General features: G+C 34.5%; 1 protein-coding gene and 1 pseudogene across 2 annotated transcripts in view; one reads left to right on the forward strand and one right to left on the reverse strand.

Annotated features, from left to right (window-relative positions):
- NBEA (neurobeachin) overlaps positions 1-18,510 on the forward strand; it is a 672,481-nt gene that overhangs the window by 21,305 nt on the left and 632,666 nt on the right. The gene's annotated exons all lie outside the window — the stretch shown is intronic.
- Positions 2,830-3,394, reverse strand: LOC129504594 (chromobox protein homolog 3-like; annotated as a pseudogene).

Here is an 18,510-nt window from a genome sequence, read left to right on the forward strand (position 1 = left end):
TGAAAGACAGAGAGAAAGAGAGAGGCAGAGACACAGGCAGAGGGAGAAGCAGGCTCCATGCAGGGAGCCTGATGTGGGACTCGATCCCGGGTCTCCAGGATCACACCCTGGGCTGAAGGCAGCGCTAAACCGTTGAGCCACCCGGGCTGCCCTAATTTGTTTTCTAATTGACTTAATTAGATTAAAGATTCTCGAGTACTATGTTTAATTTGCAGGTAATCTAGTTTTTTTTTTTTTTTTCTTTTGTTTGCCCTTACTCCCATTCCCTAAATAATGGTCTACTGGGTCTGACTGTATATACTCATTTTCAGCCTAGCCTCCGTATCTGACTACATACTCATTTTGTTCAAACAAATATTTATTGAATACTCACCATATATAGTGCTAGGCACTGAGGATACAATGATCAAGACAAGTCCCTGCCTTGGAGTTTTTAGTACTGTAGAGAGTGACAAATACAGGCGATTAAATGTATAAACTCCGTGATAGAAATAAATTAGGATATAGTGGGCCACACTGAAGGGGCGATGTACTATTGAAGTCAAAGGAGTAGTTCATACAACTGGTGATGCTTGAGTTGAGGTTTGAAAGGTGGTGAGGCCTGTCTAGAGCTGTGCAGTCATATGGTAGCCACCAGCCATATGTGGTCAGTGACCATATGAAATATTCTGAAAGCATAAAATACACACTTTATTTTGAAGACTTGAATAAAAAAATATAAAATTAATAATTTAAACATATTTGTTACATGTTGAAATGATATTTTAGATATATTGGGTTAAATAAAATGTAACGTAATATCTCCTATTTATGTTTTCCTCTAATGTGGTTAATAAAATTTAAAATTACATATGTGGCTTATATTATATTATTGAGCAGCACTGGTTTAGAAGGAAACATCTCAAAAATAAATGAAGCATTAGAAATATAGAAGTAAACTAATATGCTAGCATATTTTCTTTCTTTATATGTATGTGTATATCTGTGTCCACGTATACTTCTACATATAGACACATATATATATAATCTTTATATTGTTTGAGCCACTCATTTTGGGTATTCCTGTTATGTGTCAGTATACCTCATCCTAACTAATGCATTGACTTAATAGCAGCAATTTAAAAACCACATTTCATTGGGGAAAAACTTGTTCTCCCTACTCTGGTAAAAATTGCCTAAATAATTCATGGAAATCAATATGGCAACAAATTAAAATGCATTTTATTGTCAGCAAGTACTTTGAAAGGCAAATTATAAAACATTGCTTCAGAGTTGAAGAAACAATTATAATAAAATGTAGGAATATGTTTTGTAGGAATTAGATGAAAGTACTATTACTTCTAATGTGTTTTGCTAGATATTTGCTTATATTATTTGCTAGACTGTTTTTTTTAAAAGGAATATAAAACTATTTATTGACCACTGTTTACCAGTATTTACAATAAAGTAAACAATATACAGTTGGATAACATTCTGACTACAGAGTTATCGTTTTTCCTGGTTTCTGCTGAACCAGTAGTTCAAATACTGAGAAGATTGAGCCTACATGTTAGGAATGAGTTGGGGTGAAGAAAAAACATGCAGGTCAAGAATTTGGATTATAGAAGTATGTCCACCCATTTATTCCAGCAGGTGCTAAATTGCGAACATTTCTAACCACCTGGTTATGATTAGGTTTCCATGAACGAAGTCTTAGATGCTCCATGAATCATGACCTTTTAGTTAATACAGCACAAGGGTTTTCAACTTCTTGAAAAGGAATGGTTCACTAGAAGGAACCTTTAAATATCCATTTAACTAAGTTTTGCTTACCTAATTAAAGTACACCAAAACTTGTCTAGTTTTGCCCTTTGGGTGGGGAGGTTGTTGGTGGTGATTAAAATTTTCCTTTCAGGGATCTTGCAAATAAACTTCCATTTATGTGACTGTAACTAGGGATATTGATTCTGGTATGGCTGCTTTTAAATTGTCCAATTTAGACTCTTTACATTATATTTAAATTGTCCAATTAATTACAAAATTTGAAAGGTTAAGGCTTCAGGAAAAATTTCAATGTAACTTTAAGTGATTTATTTCTTAAATTGCTGAAAATGATAGCATTCCCAGAAACATGGTCTTATCCATGGTTATAAAATGCTGTTTTTGTTTTGGTGAATGTTTCAAAAATAACGAAAAGAAAACCACTTATGTATGTACTTTTAAGTATACACACAAAAAGCCCTAAATAAACAAAAAACCCAGAATGGTTCTTAGGCATATAGGAGTTAAACACAAATTCTGACTGAGTAACAACTATGAAGATTTCCCCCAACATTTAGAAAAGGTGTTCTCTGATGCAGGGGGATAATATGCCATGGTCTCAAATATTCTTTTCTGATGAAGGAAACAACTACAGAAAGCTTTTATTTGTTCAAAGTAACCAGTGCTATAGATGCAAAAAATCCCAACAACTCCCCCAGTACTACTTCAAAACAAACATATCAAACTTGATTTTCAGGGATCCCTGGGTGCCGCAGTGGTTTGGCGCCTGCCTTTGGCCCAGGGCGCGATCCTGGAGACCCGGGATCGAATCCCATATTGGGCTCCCGGTGCATGGAGCCTGCTTCTCCCTCTGCCTATGTCTCTGCCTCTCTCTCTCTCTCTCTCTCTCTCTCTCTCTCTCTCTCTCTGTGACTATCATAAATAAATAAAAATTAAAAAAAACAACTTGATTTTCATTAGAATGTTATTTCTTCACACTAATAAACCAAAAAACAAAGACCCAGATTTTATATATATATATATATATATATATATATATATATATATATATATATGCAACACAAACAATTATTGAGCTTCATCTTCTGGACAAGAATGCCAAGTTAGTCTCTCTTCATAAAATGCAATTACAATTTGAGGACACTTCGTATTTGCCTCTTTTGCCAGCACCAAGTCTACCTCATCTGAATCTTTCCATTTCATGAGAAACATTAATTCTCTACTGCTGTCTGTGGCACCAATTATTCAATTATTCGTTCCGGATCAAGACCTCTGACAAAGCCTCTTGGTTTATCAGCAGCATCTCTTTTCTTCTTTGATTTGCTATCATCAGATTCGCTGTCAGATAAAGATTTTTTTTTTTTTAAGATTTTCTTTTTGTACCATCTTTTTCTTTACCAGCTTTTTGAGAATTAAGAAATGCTTCAATTAACTCTGGACAATCTAAATTTTCTTCAGGTTCCCAAGTATTGTCAGCATCTGTAAATCCCTTCCACTTCAGGAAATATTCCACCTTCCCATTCACTACATGGCGGTCCACCACAAATTCTTCAGGCTCCGCCTCTTCTACTTTTTTAATCTTTCCATTCTGTTTCTTTCCCATTTTTTGCAATGTTGCTTTATTGGAGGCCATTTTTATTGCAGACTTGAAGAGCTATTATTCACCGCCTACTAGCTGCTCCGGATCCCCGGCTAGACTGTTTCTTAATGAAATACATGACTGCTTTTTGTGAGTTACTGTTAAAAAAATATATGTGAAGATACACTTTCTGGAAATTAATGTTTGTCCTATTTATCATAACCAGAAATTGAGAAGTAACATTATCTTAACCTGGAAAGGAGAATACATGGTTTGTTATTTACTTGATTTATCAGAATCAGGGTCCCCTATTCTATTTAGATTGCTAATTTTAGTATTAATTATCAGGAGTACCATATTTTAAACAGGACCCTGAATTAAAAACTAGGATTCTGGAATGCTAGTGAATGCTCAGATTTCAAAGATTATCTGGTTTTCAGACATTGAAACCTAGCCCCAAGGAAGCTACTGATTTAATCTGGGCTACACAGTTTTTAAATTGCCATACTTTAAGACTAGATAAAAGGTCTCTGAATTTCTAGTCTAGCAATTACTTCTATTGTATTCAATTTGAGGTTCTTTTTTTTTTAATTTTTATTTATTTAGTCACACACACAGAGAGAGAGAGAGAGGCAGAGACACAGGCAGAGGGAGAAGCAGGCTCCATGCACCGGGAGCCCGACGTGGGATTCGATCCCGGGTCTCCAGGATCGCGCCCCGGGCCAAAGGCAGGCGCTAAACTGCTGCGCCACCCAGGGATCCCTCAATTTGAGGTTCTTGAGTTTGGCTAGTGTATTAGTTTGCCAGGGCTGTTGTAACAAATGCCACAAAGTGGATAGATTGCACAACAGAAATTTATTTATTCACTTTCTTGTGAGGGAAGAGCCAGGGGAAGAGCATTATTTAGTTTACTAGGTAGTTAGTAGGCAAACACTTGATACCCTCTGGATCAAATTAATACTGGAACAAAATTGGGACTGACGGGTGCTAGAAATACTGGATTGGGCAAAGAACTGTTGTGAGTAGCTTCTTGGTGATTCACAGCAATGTCCAGAGTAAAATACCCATCATAGTAGTGTTCTAGGGCTGACTTGCCTAAAAGCCAGTGCTGTACATTTGGATAATTGTTTAGTTTTTGAGAGTTGGTGGTATGTGTTGTCTTCCATTGTAATTTTAGAATATACATCAGCAGCATCCTTGGATGCTCTTAACCCTGAAAGAGTTCTAAATAGTTGATGGAGAGGAAAAGATTAATTTCAACATTTTTATTTCTCGGTGGTGTTTGGGAGCTAAGTTGCCTATTCCTAGGGATAGTATGGTTAAATCTGGGATGGAATGGTATTGGAAAGATGATTCATTTCTTTAAGGACTTCAGATTCTAAAAAGAGAGACTGATGTGTAAATTAAATCATAATAAGTAATGTGATCAGGCCTTTGTGGTTTGACTAATCTGAATTCAAATCCTGGTTCTGTTTTTTATTTCTCCTGTGATCTTTAGTAAAAAAAAATGTGTGTTAGGATACAATATCCTAGAAGAGAAAGTGACAAACTATTTGCAGAAGTCAGGAAAGACTTTAAGGTGAAGGATTCTTTTGAGATTGTCTTTGAAGGGTGAGCAGGAGTTTGCTGAGTAGATAGGGTGGAGTGAGAGCATTCTACATCTGGAAATTTCAATCAGCATAGTGTGTTTACACTAGTACCTTCTTTCTTCAGTGTTTTTTTCTCCCAGCAAATTACTACCTATCTGATATTTAGAATTTAGCTTAAGCTTCTATGTCTACTATGGATTCTTCTCTAACTCCGTTAATTCAGTAACTCCATGACACAGGCACTTCTGTACCCTTATTACACATGAGACCAGTGGGGCTGGGTGAATTTGAAGCTAAGGACTTTGGGCAATGTGGAGGAAGAAGTTTTGGAAAGAGTGACAAGAGCAAAGCAATACATACATTCCATGTAAGCTGATCTGATTAGATAGACTAGTGTTGTCTTACTCTCTCAGTATTTCTTGTGTTTCTCTCCTGAAACAAGAAGTTCGGTCAGAGAGGACAGCTTGTTCACTGGGGAAGTGTGTATAAATAGTGGGTGTTTCTTCTAGCTCCATCTTGTACCTGTTCCTTTTAGGCCATTTATACTATGAGCTGATGTATCTGACTATATTTAGATTTATGAATTAGTGTGTAAATGCTATATGACTCAAATCTGTTTTTGTATCCTGGTTTTCTGTAAAGAGCTTGGCCTTTGTGGTATGATTAATCTGAATTCAAATCCAGGCTCTGCCTTTTCTTTGCTTTGTGACCTTGAGCCAAGTACTCTATCTCTCTGAGCTTCTGTTTCTCTTACTCTTTATATTTGTATCTACACTGGATGTGTGTGTGTGTGTGTGTGTATGTATGAAAATACATATATATGAAATGAAATAGCTGTTATTTTCCCTTTTATTACTTTCAAGTGGTAACTGTGTATATGAATCATATATATGATAGTTCATTATATTATCAACTGTTTCTGCTTCTGTACCAAATGTTCATTTAGTACATTGCTATTGAAAAGGTGGCCACCAAAGCAGACTGAATATTTGTGAAATGTTTCTTGGTCTAAGAGGAGATAAGGAGCTTGGGCCAGAATGTAAATCAACTTTGTAAGCACATTGTTTATTTCAGATAATTGTTTTTTTTTTCCCATAACAAAGCTTTCTTTATGAAAGAAGCAGTATGTTGATTGATGTTCTGTTTCAGTCTCTTTATTCATTGGCTGATACTCTGAATAGCATGAATAGAGAGTACTTTTGGGTGGTACCTTTTGAACAAAGTGTAGTTTTACTTATGTTGTTATTCTTTTTCCACTTGTTAAAAAGGTTTGCTATTAGTGAAAAGATCATTGATTTTGGACTTGGATTCTAATCTTGGTTTTGTTACTAATTAGTTGGGTAAGTCATTTAAGTGTTCTAGACTTTATTTTGCCTGAAAATACTGAATTAGATAATGTTTGTGGTCCTCTCAGGCTTTCGCATGCTAATAATCTGTGATCTTTCAGTGGTCTTTTTTTTTTTTTTTTTTTTTTTTTTAGAATCAGAACATAGGTCTGATATTAAAGTAAAAAATAAAATAAAATACATTTGGATAGAAACATGCTTTCAGAGGCTTTTTTAAAAAAATGGTGTTTTTATTAAACTTCTGTCAACTGTATGTGAAGAAGTTGGTCCTAAAGATATAATGATAAAACTATTTTTTGTTCATAAGTAGTAATATCCTGGAGGAGATAGACAAATAAATATATAAACATAATGGGTAATGTGTTAGTGATCTGTACCATAAATGTTGAAATAGGAGGCAGTGAGAGACTAATTCTCTAAAATATGAGTAGGCAAACATTATCTATAAAGATCCAGGCATTTTAGGCTTTGTAGCCATGTGTTTCTATCACAGCTACTCTGAGTTGTAGTGGAAAGGTAGCAAAATTATTTTTTGACCTCAACTAGGTGTCCATTACTTCAATTCAATTTTGACACTAACAACTCAGAGTTAGTGCAAACCATATTACTGACTTCATAATTGAACTCAGTCTCCAGCCCTCTAGTCACATGCTTGAGACTGACCATGAGTCACCTTGTTAGCATAACCTTAAGTATAACCAAAAGGGACTAATTATAGATAACAAAAGACGGCTATGAAATGACAAGGGTTTTGAAAGTATGTTCCAGAAACTGGGGGCAAAGACCAAATATATATATTTAATTATACTGTAGTCAAACAATATATATCCATGAATAGGCATGGCTGTGTTCCAGTAAATTCTCATGTACAATAAAGCAGCAAGCTAGAATTGATCTGTGGGCAATAGTTTATAGACTCTTGCTCTAGGAAAATAAGAGTAGCTTCACCGAGAAGATAACATTTGAACTATATCTTCTGTTTCCTTCAGTAATTTTTTGTTGAGGTTATACTACTTTATAGAGTTTTTTAAAAAAGATTTTATTTATTTGAGAGAGAGTGAGAGCCGCATGCATGAGAGTAGGGAGGGGTAATAGGGGAGAGAGAAAGAATCTGAAGCAGATTCTGCACTAAGCATGAAGCCGGACTCAGAGCTTGATCCCACAACCCTGAGCCAAAACCAAGAGCTGGTTCCACGTTTTGAGAGCTGTGCAACTAGAGAATAGAAATTTGGCACTTACTGCTGTGTATTGGAGATTAAAGCATGAATATTAATTTAATTTTATTATTTTTTAAATATTTTATTTATTTATTTGACAGAGAGCACAAGCAGGGGGAGTGGGAGAGGGTAGACTTCCTGCTGAGCAGGGAACCCAATGTGGGGCTCTGTCTCAGGACCCTGGGATCATGACCTGAGCTGAAGGTAGATACACAACTGACTGAGCCACACATGTGCCCCAAGCATGAACATTTAAAAACTTTTGGTTTTTGCCTTTTCTTTCTCCTTTTTGCTGGAGTATAAAAGGCATATTTTCTTGATTGGAGGTTTCACATTGAAAGAATTATGCTGATAAGAATGTATCAATTTATCATGTTAATTTATATCTTAGTATGTTTGAAGTTTCAAATGTGCATAAAGATGATCATTAGGAAGGCCTCTAAATAAGGAATATCAGAAGTGGACCAGAACTGACTATTGTAACAGGGATGAAAAGAGGAGGGGTTTGGATTCACTATTTCCCAGGTGCTTGGGTGTTATGGCTGGAAGTTTAGGGTAGAGAGTGAAGAGAATTACGCTTAGAAATCATGATGAAAATGAGGGTGATGGAAAAATAATCTAATATTTTTGGGATAAAATAAAAGTAAAGTTCAGAAGAACCAACGTGAAGCTCATTTTTTTTTTATCTGTAACTATAGTGAGTTACTAGGATCATCCTTAAACAGAAAGGGCAGTTACTTAAGTATGTTTATATATATGGGCCACAGCAATAGTTTATCAGTCAATAACACATGAATAGTTTATTCACTTGGTCTTTCAACTGAGATATATTTTTAAAAATTGAATATCTGTTAAATATTTTTGGTACTGAGTTAGGCTCATATGGAGATAATAGAATAATAATAATAGTAATTTTTATTCAGTACTTTCTGCAGGAGACTAAGCATAATAATCCTTATAATAACCATATGAGATAAAGACCTGTTATCCACAATTTATATGTGAGGAAACAAGATTAAGAAATTTATCTTAGGTCACACAGGTAGAGTTGGCCTCCTGATGCCCAATTCTTTTAACAGTTTTCTCTTTCCTAGTAGACATAAATTTCATGAGTCTTATAAGTAAAATACTAAGAATTATGGACTTTCTAAAGAGGCATGGATAACATTTTTGGGGATTAGAGCCACAGGGAAAGCTTCATAATAAAGGAGACATGCAAGATGACATGAAAATATAAAGTATGTCTTGGGTATGGAGGGCACTGAATATCAGGTCACAACATGAAGAGTTATCTATCTTAGTCATAAAGCTGCTCCATTTATTCTTTGTGGCCATTTGGAAACTATCCCATGCTGCTTTTTTCTCCAGAAAAAAATGTTCATAATTTTGAGGCTTTATAGTTATGGTATTTTACTTATAGAGGACTTCCTTACTTCTGCTCTGCTTGTTTGTGTGCCTTTCCTTATGTATTTAAGTATAAATATAAGTAGATGTAAATTATATTTGATTATCTTAAGCAGAATAGGTGCTAATATTAACCGGTACTTCAAAGAAATACAATCCATCTTGATAATTGGGAGTCATTTTCCTTTCCTGACCAAGGTTCATGAATTTCAGGATTTTGTTTCACATTTCCTGTGCCTGTCATTCTGCCACTTAGATTTTACAATTTACATTTTACAAAACTTGTTTCATCCATCAATCCATCTTGTTTTTGTTTGTTTTGGTATGCATTTCAAATTAGGTTGTAGCCATACATATATACCTATTAAATAAAATTCAATATTTGGTTATGGTCTCCCTTATACCTCTCCCTGTCCCCTCAGTTACATTTCATGAAAACATCAATCTTAAGTATAATCAAAGAGTTTTGAGAAATGCTTATACATGGGTAACCCTATCAGGATAAAGAATATTATGGTCACCTCAGAAAATTCCCTCATATGCTCTACTAGTTAATCTCTACCCCATATCCTCAGAGGCATCCACTTTTGAGTTTTTTCCCACCATAGTGTTGTCTATACATAGAATTTGTATAAATTGGATCTGACAATACGTATGAACTTTTTTCATTAAAGCGTTTTTCTTTTTCTTTTCTTTTTTTTTTTTTTAAGATTTTATTTGAGAGAGAGAGAGCAGAGCAGGGGGGAGGGGTAGAGAGAGAAACAGATTCCCCTAGGAGCAGGGAGCTGAACATAGGACTAAATCCTAGGACCCTGAGAGACCATTACCCAAGCCGAAGGCAGACACCTTAACCAACTCACCCACCCAGGTGCCCTTAAAGCTTTTTTTCTTTTAACATAGTACTTTAGCATTTGTTCATATTCCTGTGTTTTTCAGCAGCTTGTTATTTTTTGCTGAGTAGCAGACTGTCTTGTGAATATGCCATAGTTTATCCATTCTTGTGTTGAAACTCTGGGCTGTTTCCAGTTTGGGGCCATTATGAATATAGCTTCCTTGGACATTTTTACAGAAGTCATTTGGGATTTAGAGTTTATTTCCATTGGGTAAATAGTTAAGAGTGTAATTGCTGGGTCAGAGAGATGGAGTATATTTGGTTTAACAGGAATCTACTAGACCTTTTTCCAAATGGATAAAGCATTTTCTACTTCCAGCACTGTCTGAGATTGCCTTCTCTTACCAGCATTTTATGTGGTTAGTACTTTTCTGATTCTTATGGATGTATAATATTTCATTGTGGCTGTAATTTGAGTTTCTGTGATAGTTAATGATGGCTAACACTTTTTTATGGTGATTTATAAATATTTTGTGAAGTACTATTCAAATATTTTGCCATTTTCAAATTTAAAAAATATTTAGAAGTCCTTTATATATTTTAGATACCATTCCTTTGTCAGATATGTTTTTTGAAAAATTTTTTCAGTCTTTAAATTTTTTATTCATCTATAGCTGTCTTTTCATGAACAGAAGCTTTTTAATTTTGGTTAAATTTAATTCATCATTTTTTTCTTTTTGATTATTACTTTCTATGTCCTTAAGAAAATGTCCTCACCACAGATGATGCATGTATTCTTCTCTGTTTTCTTCTAGAAGCTTTATAGTTTTAATTCTCTTGCTTAATTGATAATCTATATAAAATTAATTCTTATCTGTGGTTTGAGTTATGGATTCAGGTTTTATTTTTTCCCCCATATTGATAGCCATTTGTTTCATCATTATTTGTGGAAAAGACTTTCCTTTCTCTGTTGGATTCTTATAGCACCTATGTAGAACATTGAATGATGTATATGAGTCTGTCTTGTTCCAGTGATCTGTTTATCAGTTTTTATGCCAGTACTATGATATTTTGATTACTAGAGCTTTATGATAAATTTTGAAATTGGGTAGTTTGTATATTCTCTATTTTCCTTTTCCAAGATAGCTTTGAATTAATTTTCGTTAATTTTTTCTTTTTCCAAGATATTTTGTTGTTGTTGTTTCATATACATAAACCTTTTAGAATCCAGTGTCAGTCTATAAGGAGGCCTGGGGGATTACAAATAGATTTGTTAGATTGTATAGTTTAGTTTTGTGAGTTGCGGGGGGTGACTTCCTAAAAATAACCGAGTTTTTCAATTCATGGTGTATCTCTTATTTACTTAGGTTTGTAAAAAATTTCTCCCTAGCAGTGTTTTATAGTTTATAGTTTAGAGGTGTTGCACATTTTTGTTATATCTATTTCTAAGTGATTTATTGATGCTACATACTATCATAAATAGACTTAAAATTTCACTTTCTAATTGTTTGATACAAAAAATCAATTTTTTGTATATTGATTTTATAGTCTCCGACTTTGCTAAAATCACATATTTGTTTAAGTAGTTATTTCTGGATTATTTAAGATATCCTATGTAAACAGTTAAGTCTCTACATGTCTCTAGTAATAGGCAGTTTTACTTTTCCTTTTCTGATCATTATTTTTTTTTATGCTTTATTATACAAGCCAGGATCTTCAATACATTGTGGACTTTGTGATCAGAGTCAGCATCTTTTACTTTTTCAGTATATTAGGAGCAAAATATTCATTAGTTGACCATTAAGTAGAGTCCTCCTTAATATGTTAGTTACAGATTTTTGTAAATACTATTTACTTAGAGTTGAAGAATTTCCTTCTATTCCTATTCGCTTAAGAGTTTTCTATGAGTGGGTAGATTTTATATGTTGATTGATGTGCTCATGTGTTTTTTTGGGTAGTATTAGTATGGTAATAAGTATGTTTTTTAAAGTATCTTTCATAAGTTATAATTTACTTACAGAAAATTAATCTGTTTTTTGCATAAAAGTAAATGACTTTTAGTATGTTCCATGGTCATTCATCTATAACCATAATGTACTTTTGTAACGTTTCCATCACCCCCCAATGAAAAACCTCAAGCACACTTACATCACTTCCCATTCGCACCTATAGCCTGCAGCAATCCCTAATTTATTCTCTCTGTATTTGCCTTTCTTGGATATTTCATATAAAGGGAGTCATACAACATATCATCTTTTATATGTTTGACTTTTGTCATTTAGCATATGTGGTTCACTCATGTTCCTTTTTATTGTCAAATACTATTCCATTGTGGTGATATACTACATACTGATTATCAATTTACCAGTTTATGGACATTTGAATTGTTGCCAATTTTTAGCTTTTATAGTAATGCTGTTTTGTATATATTTGTACAAGTGTGTGTGGACATATATTTTGTAGATAGGTAGCGGTAGAATTGCTGGGTCATATGATAAATGTGTGTTTAACTTTTTAAAAAACTGCCACATTGTTTTCCAGCATGATTGTATCATGTTACATTCCCAGTGGCAAAGCTACATTGATTTTTGAGTGTTAAAACAACTTTACATTCTTAGAATAACTCTGCTGTGTTTTCGATCTTATATATTGCTGGATCTGACTTGCTTACAGTATTTAAGGATTTCTGTGTCTGTGTTCATGAGAGACTTTGGTCCATAATTTTTTTTCTTGTAACATCCTTGTCAGGGTTTGCTATTGGGATTATCATAAAATAGGTTGGGAAGTATTTCTTCCTCCTATATTATGAATGAGTTTCATAGAATTCACCAATGAAAACATCTAGGTCTATACTTTTCTTTATTGGAAAGTTTTTTGTTAGTGGATTTAACTTTTTGATAAACATGGGCTATTTGGATTTTCATTTATCTTGTATCAGTTGTGAAAGTTGTGTTTTGCAAGAGATTTGTTTGTTTTAGCTAAGTAATCAAATTTGTTGGCATACTGTTGTTCGTAAACATTTCTCTAACATGTCTGTAGGATTTAATGTCTGTAGGATTTGTAGTGATAACCCATTCCAGACATTGACAATTCACATTTTTTTCTTTTTCTCTCTCTCATTTGAGTTAGTGGTTCATCAATTTTATCCATCGTTTCAAAGAGACAAATTTGACTTTGTTAATTTTTTTATTGTTTTTTATTTCATTGAATTCTGTGATGTATTTCCACTCTTCTATTTGTTTTGTTTTTCTTTAAATTTACAAAATGCAACACTGTATGATTGTAAGAACTGTTTTAGCTCATCTCACAACATCTGATAGGATTTTGATAAGAGGAATTAGGTGTATTGTGTTTGGAGGCATTCCTAAAATTTTTACTGTTAGTGATTTTTTTTTTTAAGATTTCTTGATTTTAGAGAGCGCCCATGCTAACGGGGGAGGGACAAAGAGAGAGAGAGAGAGAGAGAGAGAGAGCGAGAGAGTGAGAGAAGAAGACTCCCCGCTGAGTGTGGAGCTTGATATGGGGCTCAATCCCAGGAGCCTGAGATCATGACCTGTGGTGAAATCAAGAGTCAGATGCTTAACCGACTGAGCTACCCAGGAGCCCCTTATTACTGATTGCTGTAAATATTTTTACTCTTCTATTACTCTTTTTTTTTAATTGGGGCTGCATTTATAACTATATTAGATCTTTGATTTTGTCTCAGGTTCCTGAGGTTCTATTTGTTTTCTTCCAGTTTTTTTCCCTCTCCTTTTTCTTCAGGTTAAATAAATTGATTTATCTTTAATTTTACTGACTCTTTTTTTATCTAATCTACTGTTCAGCCTATCTTGTGAACATTTTACTTTAAATATCATACTTTCTGTTCCAGATTTTGTATTTGGCTCTTTGTACTTCTCTACTGTGATTTCTGATCTTTTCATTCATTATGATTTTTTTTAAGCTTTCATGAATACAGTTATATTAGTTGATTTAAAATCTTTACTTGATAATTCAGGCATCTGGGTCATCTCTGTGTTAGTTTTTATTGATTGTGTTTTATCTCATGAATGGACCACATTTTCTTTTTTTTTTTTAATTTTTATTCTTTTATTTATTTATGATAGTCACACAGAGGGAGAGAGAGAGAGGCAGAGACACAGGCAGAGGGAGAAGCAGGCTCCATGCACCGGGAGCCTGATGTGGGATTCGATCCTGGGTCTCCAGGATCGCGCCCTCGGCCAAAGGCAGGCGCCAAACCGCTGCGCCACCCAGGGATCCCTGGACCACATTTTCTTGATTAATTATTTGGAGGTTAAGTAATTTTGGATTGTATCCTGAACACTGTAAATAATACTGTGTAGAGATTCTGCATTTTGTTATATTCTTCTGAATTTTGTTGGAAAATTTTAAAGTGTTTCTTTGGATAAACTCAAACTGCAGAACATAGTGGTTGTCAGCGTTTAAATCTCACAAATGCGAGTAGTTAATGCTTCAGCCAGACATTTGTCCAGAATTTATTTGGGGCTTCTTCTCTCTAGTGATTTTGTTTCAAGAGTTGCTTCTGTCATGTTCAAATGCTGGGATTGTCCCTAACTTCTGGTTCATGATGTCGACTGGGGTGTTTTCTAAATAAAAAGTTCTAAGAAATAAGGAATTTTATATAATGCCATTACTTTTTTTATACCTGTCTGCTTCATTTCTATTCTTTTACATGTCTGTCTTTGGTTGCTCTTAGCACTTTCAGAAAACTGTTTCTAAATATTTTGTCCAGAGTTTATGGTTCTGATTTCTGCTGAGAACCATGTCACTATTAGCAGATTCTGCCTCTATCCTAAATTAAAAAAAAAAAAAAAGTCTAACATGGCATTAGTCACTCAACAAATACATTATCTCTTATGTGTGCTTCACAAACACTGGAAATCTTAAAGAAATATACCCCTCTTCTCAGGGTTTTCATCTGTCCATAGAAGAAATAAATATAAACAAGTGTGAGAAATACAATAATAGAAATACTTGCTTGGAAAGAAGGTAGCAGAGAAAGTGATTGATTCTCACTGGACTAGGCAATATGGACACACTGGTAGAGAATTAAGGAATGCATTCTAAAGAAATATATCCTATATTTGAAGGATTAATAGGCGTTCTTAGGCAAACAGGGAGGGAGGATGTATGAACTATGCTTTTAAGTTTCCATATAGGGACAAAAGAGATGATGTAAAACATAGAGCCAAGTTCAGCTGAAAACTTTAAAATCATCCTTATCTTCTCTTGACTTTCCTCCTTCTGTAATGTCTGACTTTAAGATTTTCCCTACTTAAATCATTGGGTAACTGCCCTTCTAATTTATTAAATTCAAATGTGACCTGGCCAGTTGTCTGTATGGTCTACAAATATTGAATATTAGCTCTTTTACTGGGATAAGAAGAATGTAAATAAAGCTTTACGTTTTACCCTGGTACTGAAATCTGTCAGCACTTTAAACACCTGAGATGACAAATGGACCTTGATCACAGAGGAAAGCTCCTGGTAAGAATTAATTTTTGTTTAAGAATTGATTAATCAACAGTATTAAGTCCCACTATTAGCTAGTCTATTTTAATGCATTTACTTGCGTCAGGGATTTTTGTTCTATTTGTATACCAATTTTAACAGATGTGCATTAGAGGCCTATTCATTCTACTTTTGCTAATAGTTCCAGACTCATCTTAATGTCTGGATTAACGGTCCACATTAGTAGTTGCTGGGTCCCTCAGAACATTGGCACTAAGAATCAAGAAAATATTAACCTTCCATTTGAGGAAGGGATTAGACTCAAATAATTTTTAAACCTGGCGTCCCTTAAATAGGGAGAAAAGTATCTAAGATGACATGAACAAATCAGGAAGTGTTAAATTTTTGATTGAGTAATAGGTGTTGGAGAAAGGAATGACCATTCAGTGGTTACCAATTGCTCTTGAAGTAAAGCTAAAGGTGAACATTCTTAACATGACCTGTAAGCCCCTACATGATCTGATACTAGCATAGCTCACTTGTCTTATCTCTAGCTTCTCTTCCATTCATTTTCCTTCCTCTTCCCCCTTGCTCTCTGCACACTAGCCATATTAGTGCTCCTTTATCATCTTTATTAGAGTTTCTTATTATTCTAGGGCTTTGGTAAACTCTACTCTCCTTGCTTAAATTCTTTTTTTCATTTCCCTTTATCTTCTTTTAGTTACTTTTTCCTCTCCCAAATTAATTTTTCAGATATTTTGTGGCCTCTCAAATAAGGTTATATGTACTAATAATCTAACTCTACTAGAATGTAAGTGTTATGGCACCAGAAGTTTTCATCTTAACTATTTTTTTTTAAATTTTTATTTATTTATGATAGTCACAGAGAGAGAGAGAGAGGCAGAGACATAGGCAGAGGGAGAAGCAGGCTCCATGCACCGGGAGCCCGACGTGGGATTCGATCCCGGGTCTCCAGGATCACGCCCTGGGCCAAAGGCAGGCGCTAAACCGCTGCGCCACCCAGGGATCCCTCATCTTAACTATTGTATTTTGAATAATATAGGCCTTTGCATATGGTTTGTGCTCAGTGAATATTTGCATGAATACCTCAATGAATAAATCCAGAGATGAATTGATGATTCAGTCTCATTTAGTTAATTTTCAGTGAGAAGTAAATCTGCCAAAAATTAGTGTGATGAATTTATTCCTACGACTTCCTATTAGAGTGAGGAGGTAAATTTCTAGAAATAAATAACCATTTCCTTTTAGAGATTTATTGTCTTATTGTTTGAGTATGATCTCTGGTTACAGTATAATGAGTAATGCCTACCAAGCTGTAGTACTTATTGTATAGATGATGCCAGTGTATACACTAAATTGAACTACAATGAATAAATTATGTCTGACTTTTCACTCATTCTATACAAAGATAGTTATGTATAAGAAGTATTGTAATTTTTTCTGAAGTCTACATAAGTTAAATTTCTTAAGATTTAGGTTTTTCCTGAGGTGTTTGAGCACCATTTTGATTATGGTTCTTGTAAACAGATGTGTAGAAACCAGTAAAAGATCACACAGTTTAAGCTATTAAAAATAGTTAGATGAAGTTTGGTAGCTTATATGAAATACTTCGAAGTAGTGCCTATATAAAATTAAAGTGCCTATATAAAGTAGTGCCTACTTTAATGAAAAGATGAGAAAACATTTATTTCAGATGAAAGAAAAAAACATTCTGAGGGTTAAGAGTGAAACAGACTTAGGGATATTCTAGGAAGTGGGGATGTTGACCGTTCATTCTTGAAGACCTTTTAAAAAGAAAATAGGTGGGATGCCTAGGTGGCCCAGTGGTTAAGTGTCTGCCTTCAGCCCAGGGCATGATCCTGGGGTCCTTGGATTGGATCCCACATCGGGCTCCCTGCATGGAACCTATCTCTCTCTCTCTGCCTATGTCTCTGCCTTTCTTTCTGTGTCTCTCATGAGTAAATAAATAAAATCTTTAAAAAAGTTTTAAAACTATAGGAAAATATTAGTCATAAAAATATTTATCTCATGAATAAAGACAACTAGCTTGGACAAGCCCTTCCAGTTATTTTCAGTTGTGATTATGTGATTGCTAGTTTTATTTAATGTATTTTTACTTGAATTTTTGAATTATTGGCTCAGTCACTTTTTTTTTTTCTTTTTATGTGTGCGCAGGAGAGTTTGATTGCCCCTGCATAAGTGTTGTACTTTCTCTCTTATATAGTGCCTGGCATAAGGGGCTTGTATTTTAAGATTTTCACATAATTTTTATTCTCTTTGGAGAGTCATAGCTGCAGAGGGGGCACTTAGCCTTTGGGACTTCTGTCCCAAAGAAGAGCCTCTGCCAGAAGATATTAGTAATTAGAAATAGATTGGGATTAGAGACCAGTGGAGTCACAATATTTTTTAATTAAACATTTTTCTGATTTTAAAAACATGCTTCCTTAGTGAAAAACTCAGGGTATTAAGAAGTAATAGTCACCCATAATAGTGTAATCAAAAGTATTTATAAGTTGGTATCCAGTTCCTTCTCGGTTCTTTTACTTTTTTCTTTGGTAGGCATTAGGTAGAATAAATACCTCACTCATGATGGTATGTATTTGAGATGTTGCAACCATGATGCTTTGGGTTGAATTTACTGCCCTCTCCCCAACAACAATAACAAAAAGGTACATTGGAGTCTTAACTTCCAATAACATAGAATGTGACCTTGGAGATAGGGTCTTTAGAAAGATAGTTAAAATGTAATCATTAGGGAGGACCCTAATCCATGTAGAGTATCATGTCATTGGCGAAGAGGGAGAGTTTGACTTCTTCTTTGCCAATTTGAATGCCTTTTATTTCTTTTTGTTGTCTGATTGCTGAGGCTAGGACTTCTAGTACTATGTTGAATAGCTGTGGTGAGAGTGGACATCCCTGTCTTGTTCCTGATCTTAGGGGAAAGGCTCCCAGTGCTTCCCCACTGAGAATGATATTTGCTGTGGGCTTTTTATAGATGGCTTTTGTTGAGGAATGTTCCCTCTATCCCTACACTCTGAAGACTTTTGATCAGGAATGGATGCTGTATTTTTTCAAATGCTTTCTCTGCATCTATTGAGAGGATCATATGGTTCTTGTTTTTTCTCTTGCTGATATGATGAATCACATTGATTGTTTTGAGTGTTGAACCAGCCTTGCATCCCGGGGATAAATCCTACTTGGTCATAGTGACTAATTTTCTTAATGTATTGTTGGATCCTATTGGCTAGTATCTTGTTGAGAATTTTTGCATCTGTGTTCATCAGGGATA

The sequence above is a fragment of the Nyctereutes procyonoides genome, unplaced genomic scaffold, assembly GCF_905146905.1.
Source record: "Nyctereutes procyonoides isolate TBG_1078 unplaced genomic scaffold, NYPRO_anot_genome, whole genome shotgun sequence".
Lineage (NCBI taxonomy): Eukaryota > Metazoa > Chordata > Mammalia > Carnivora > Canidae > Nyctereutes > Nyctereutes procyonoides.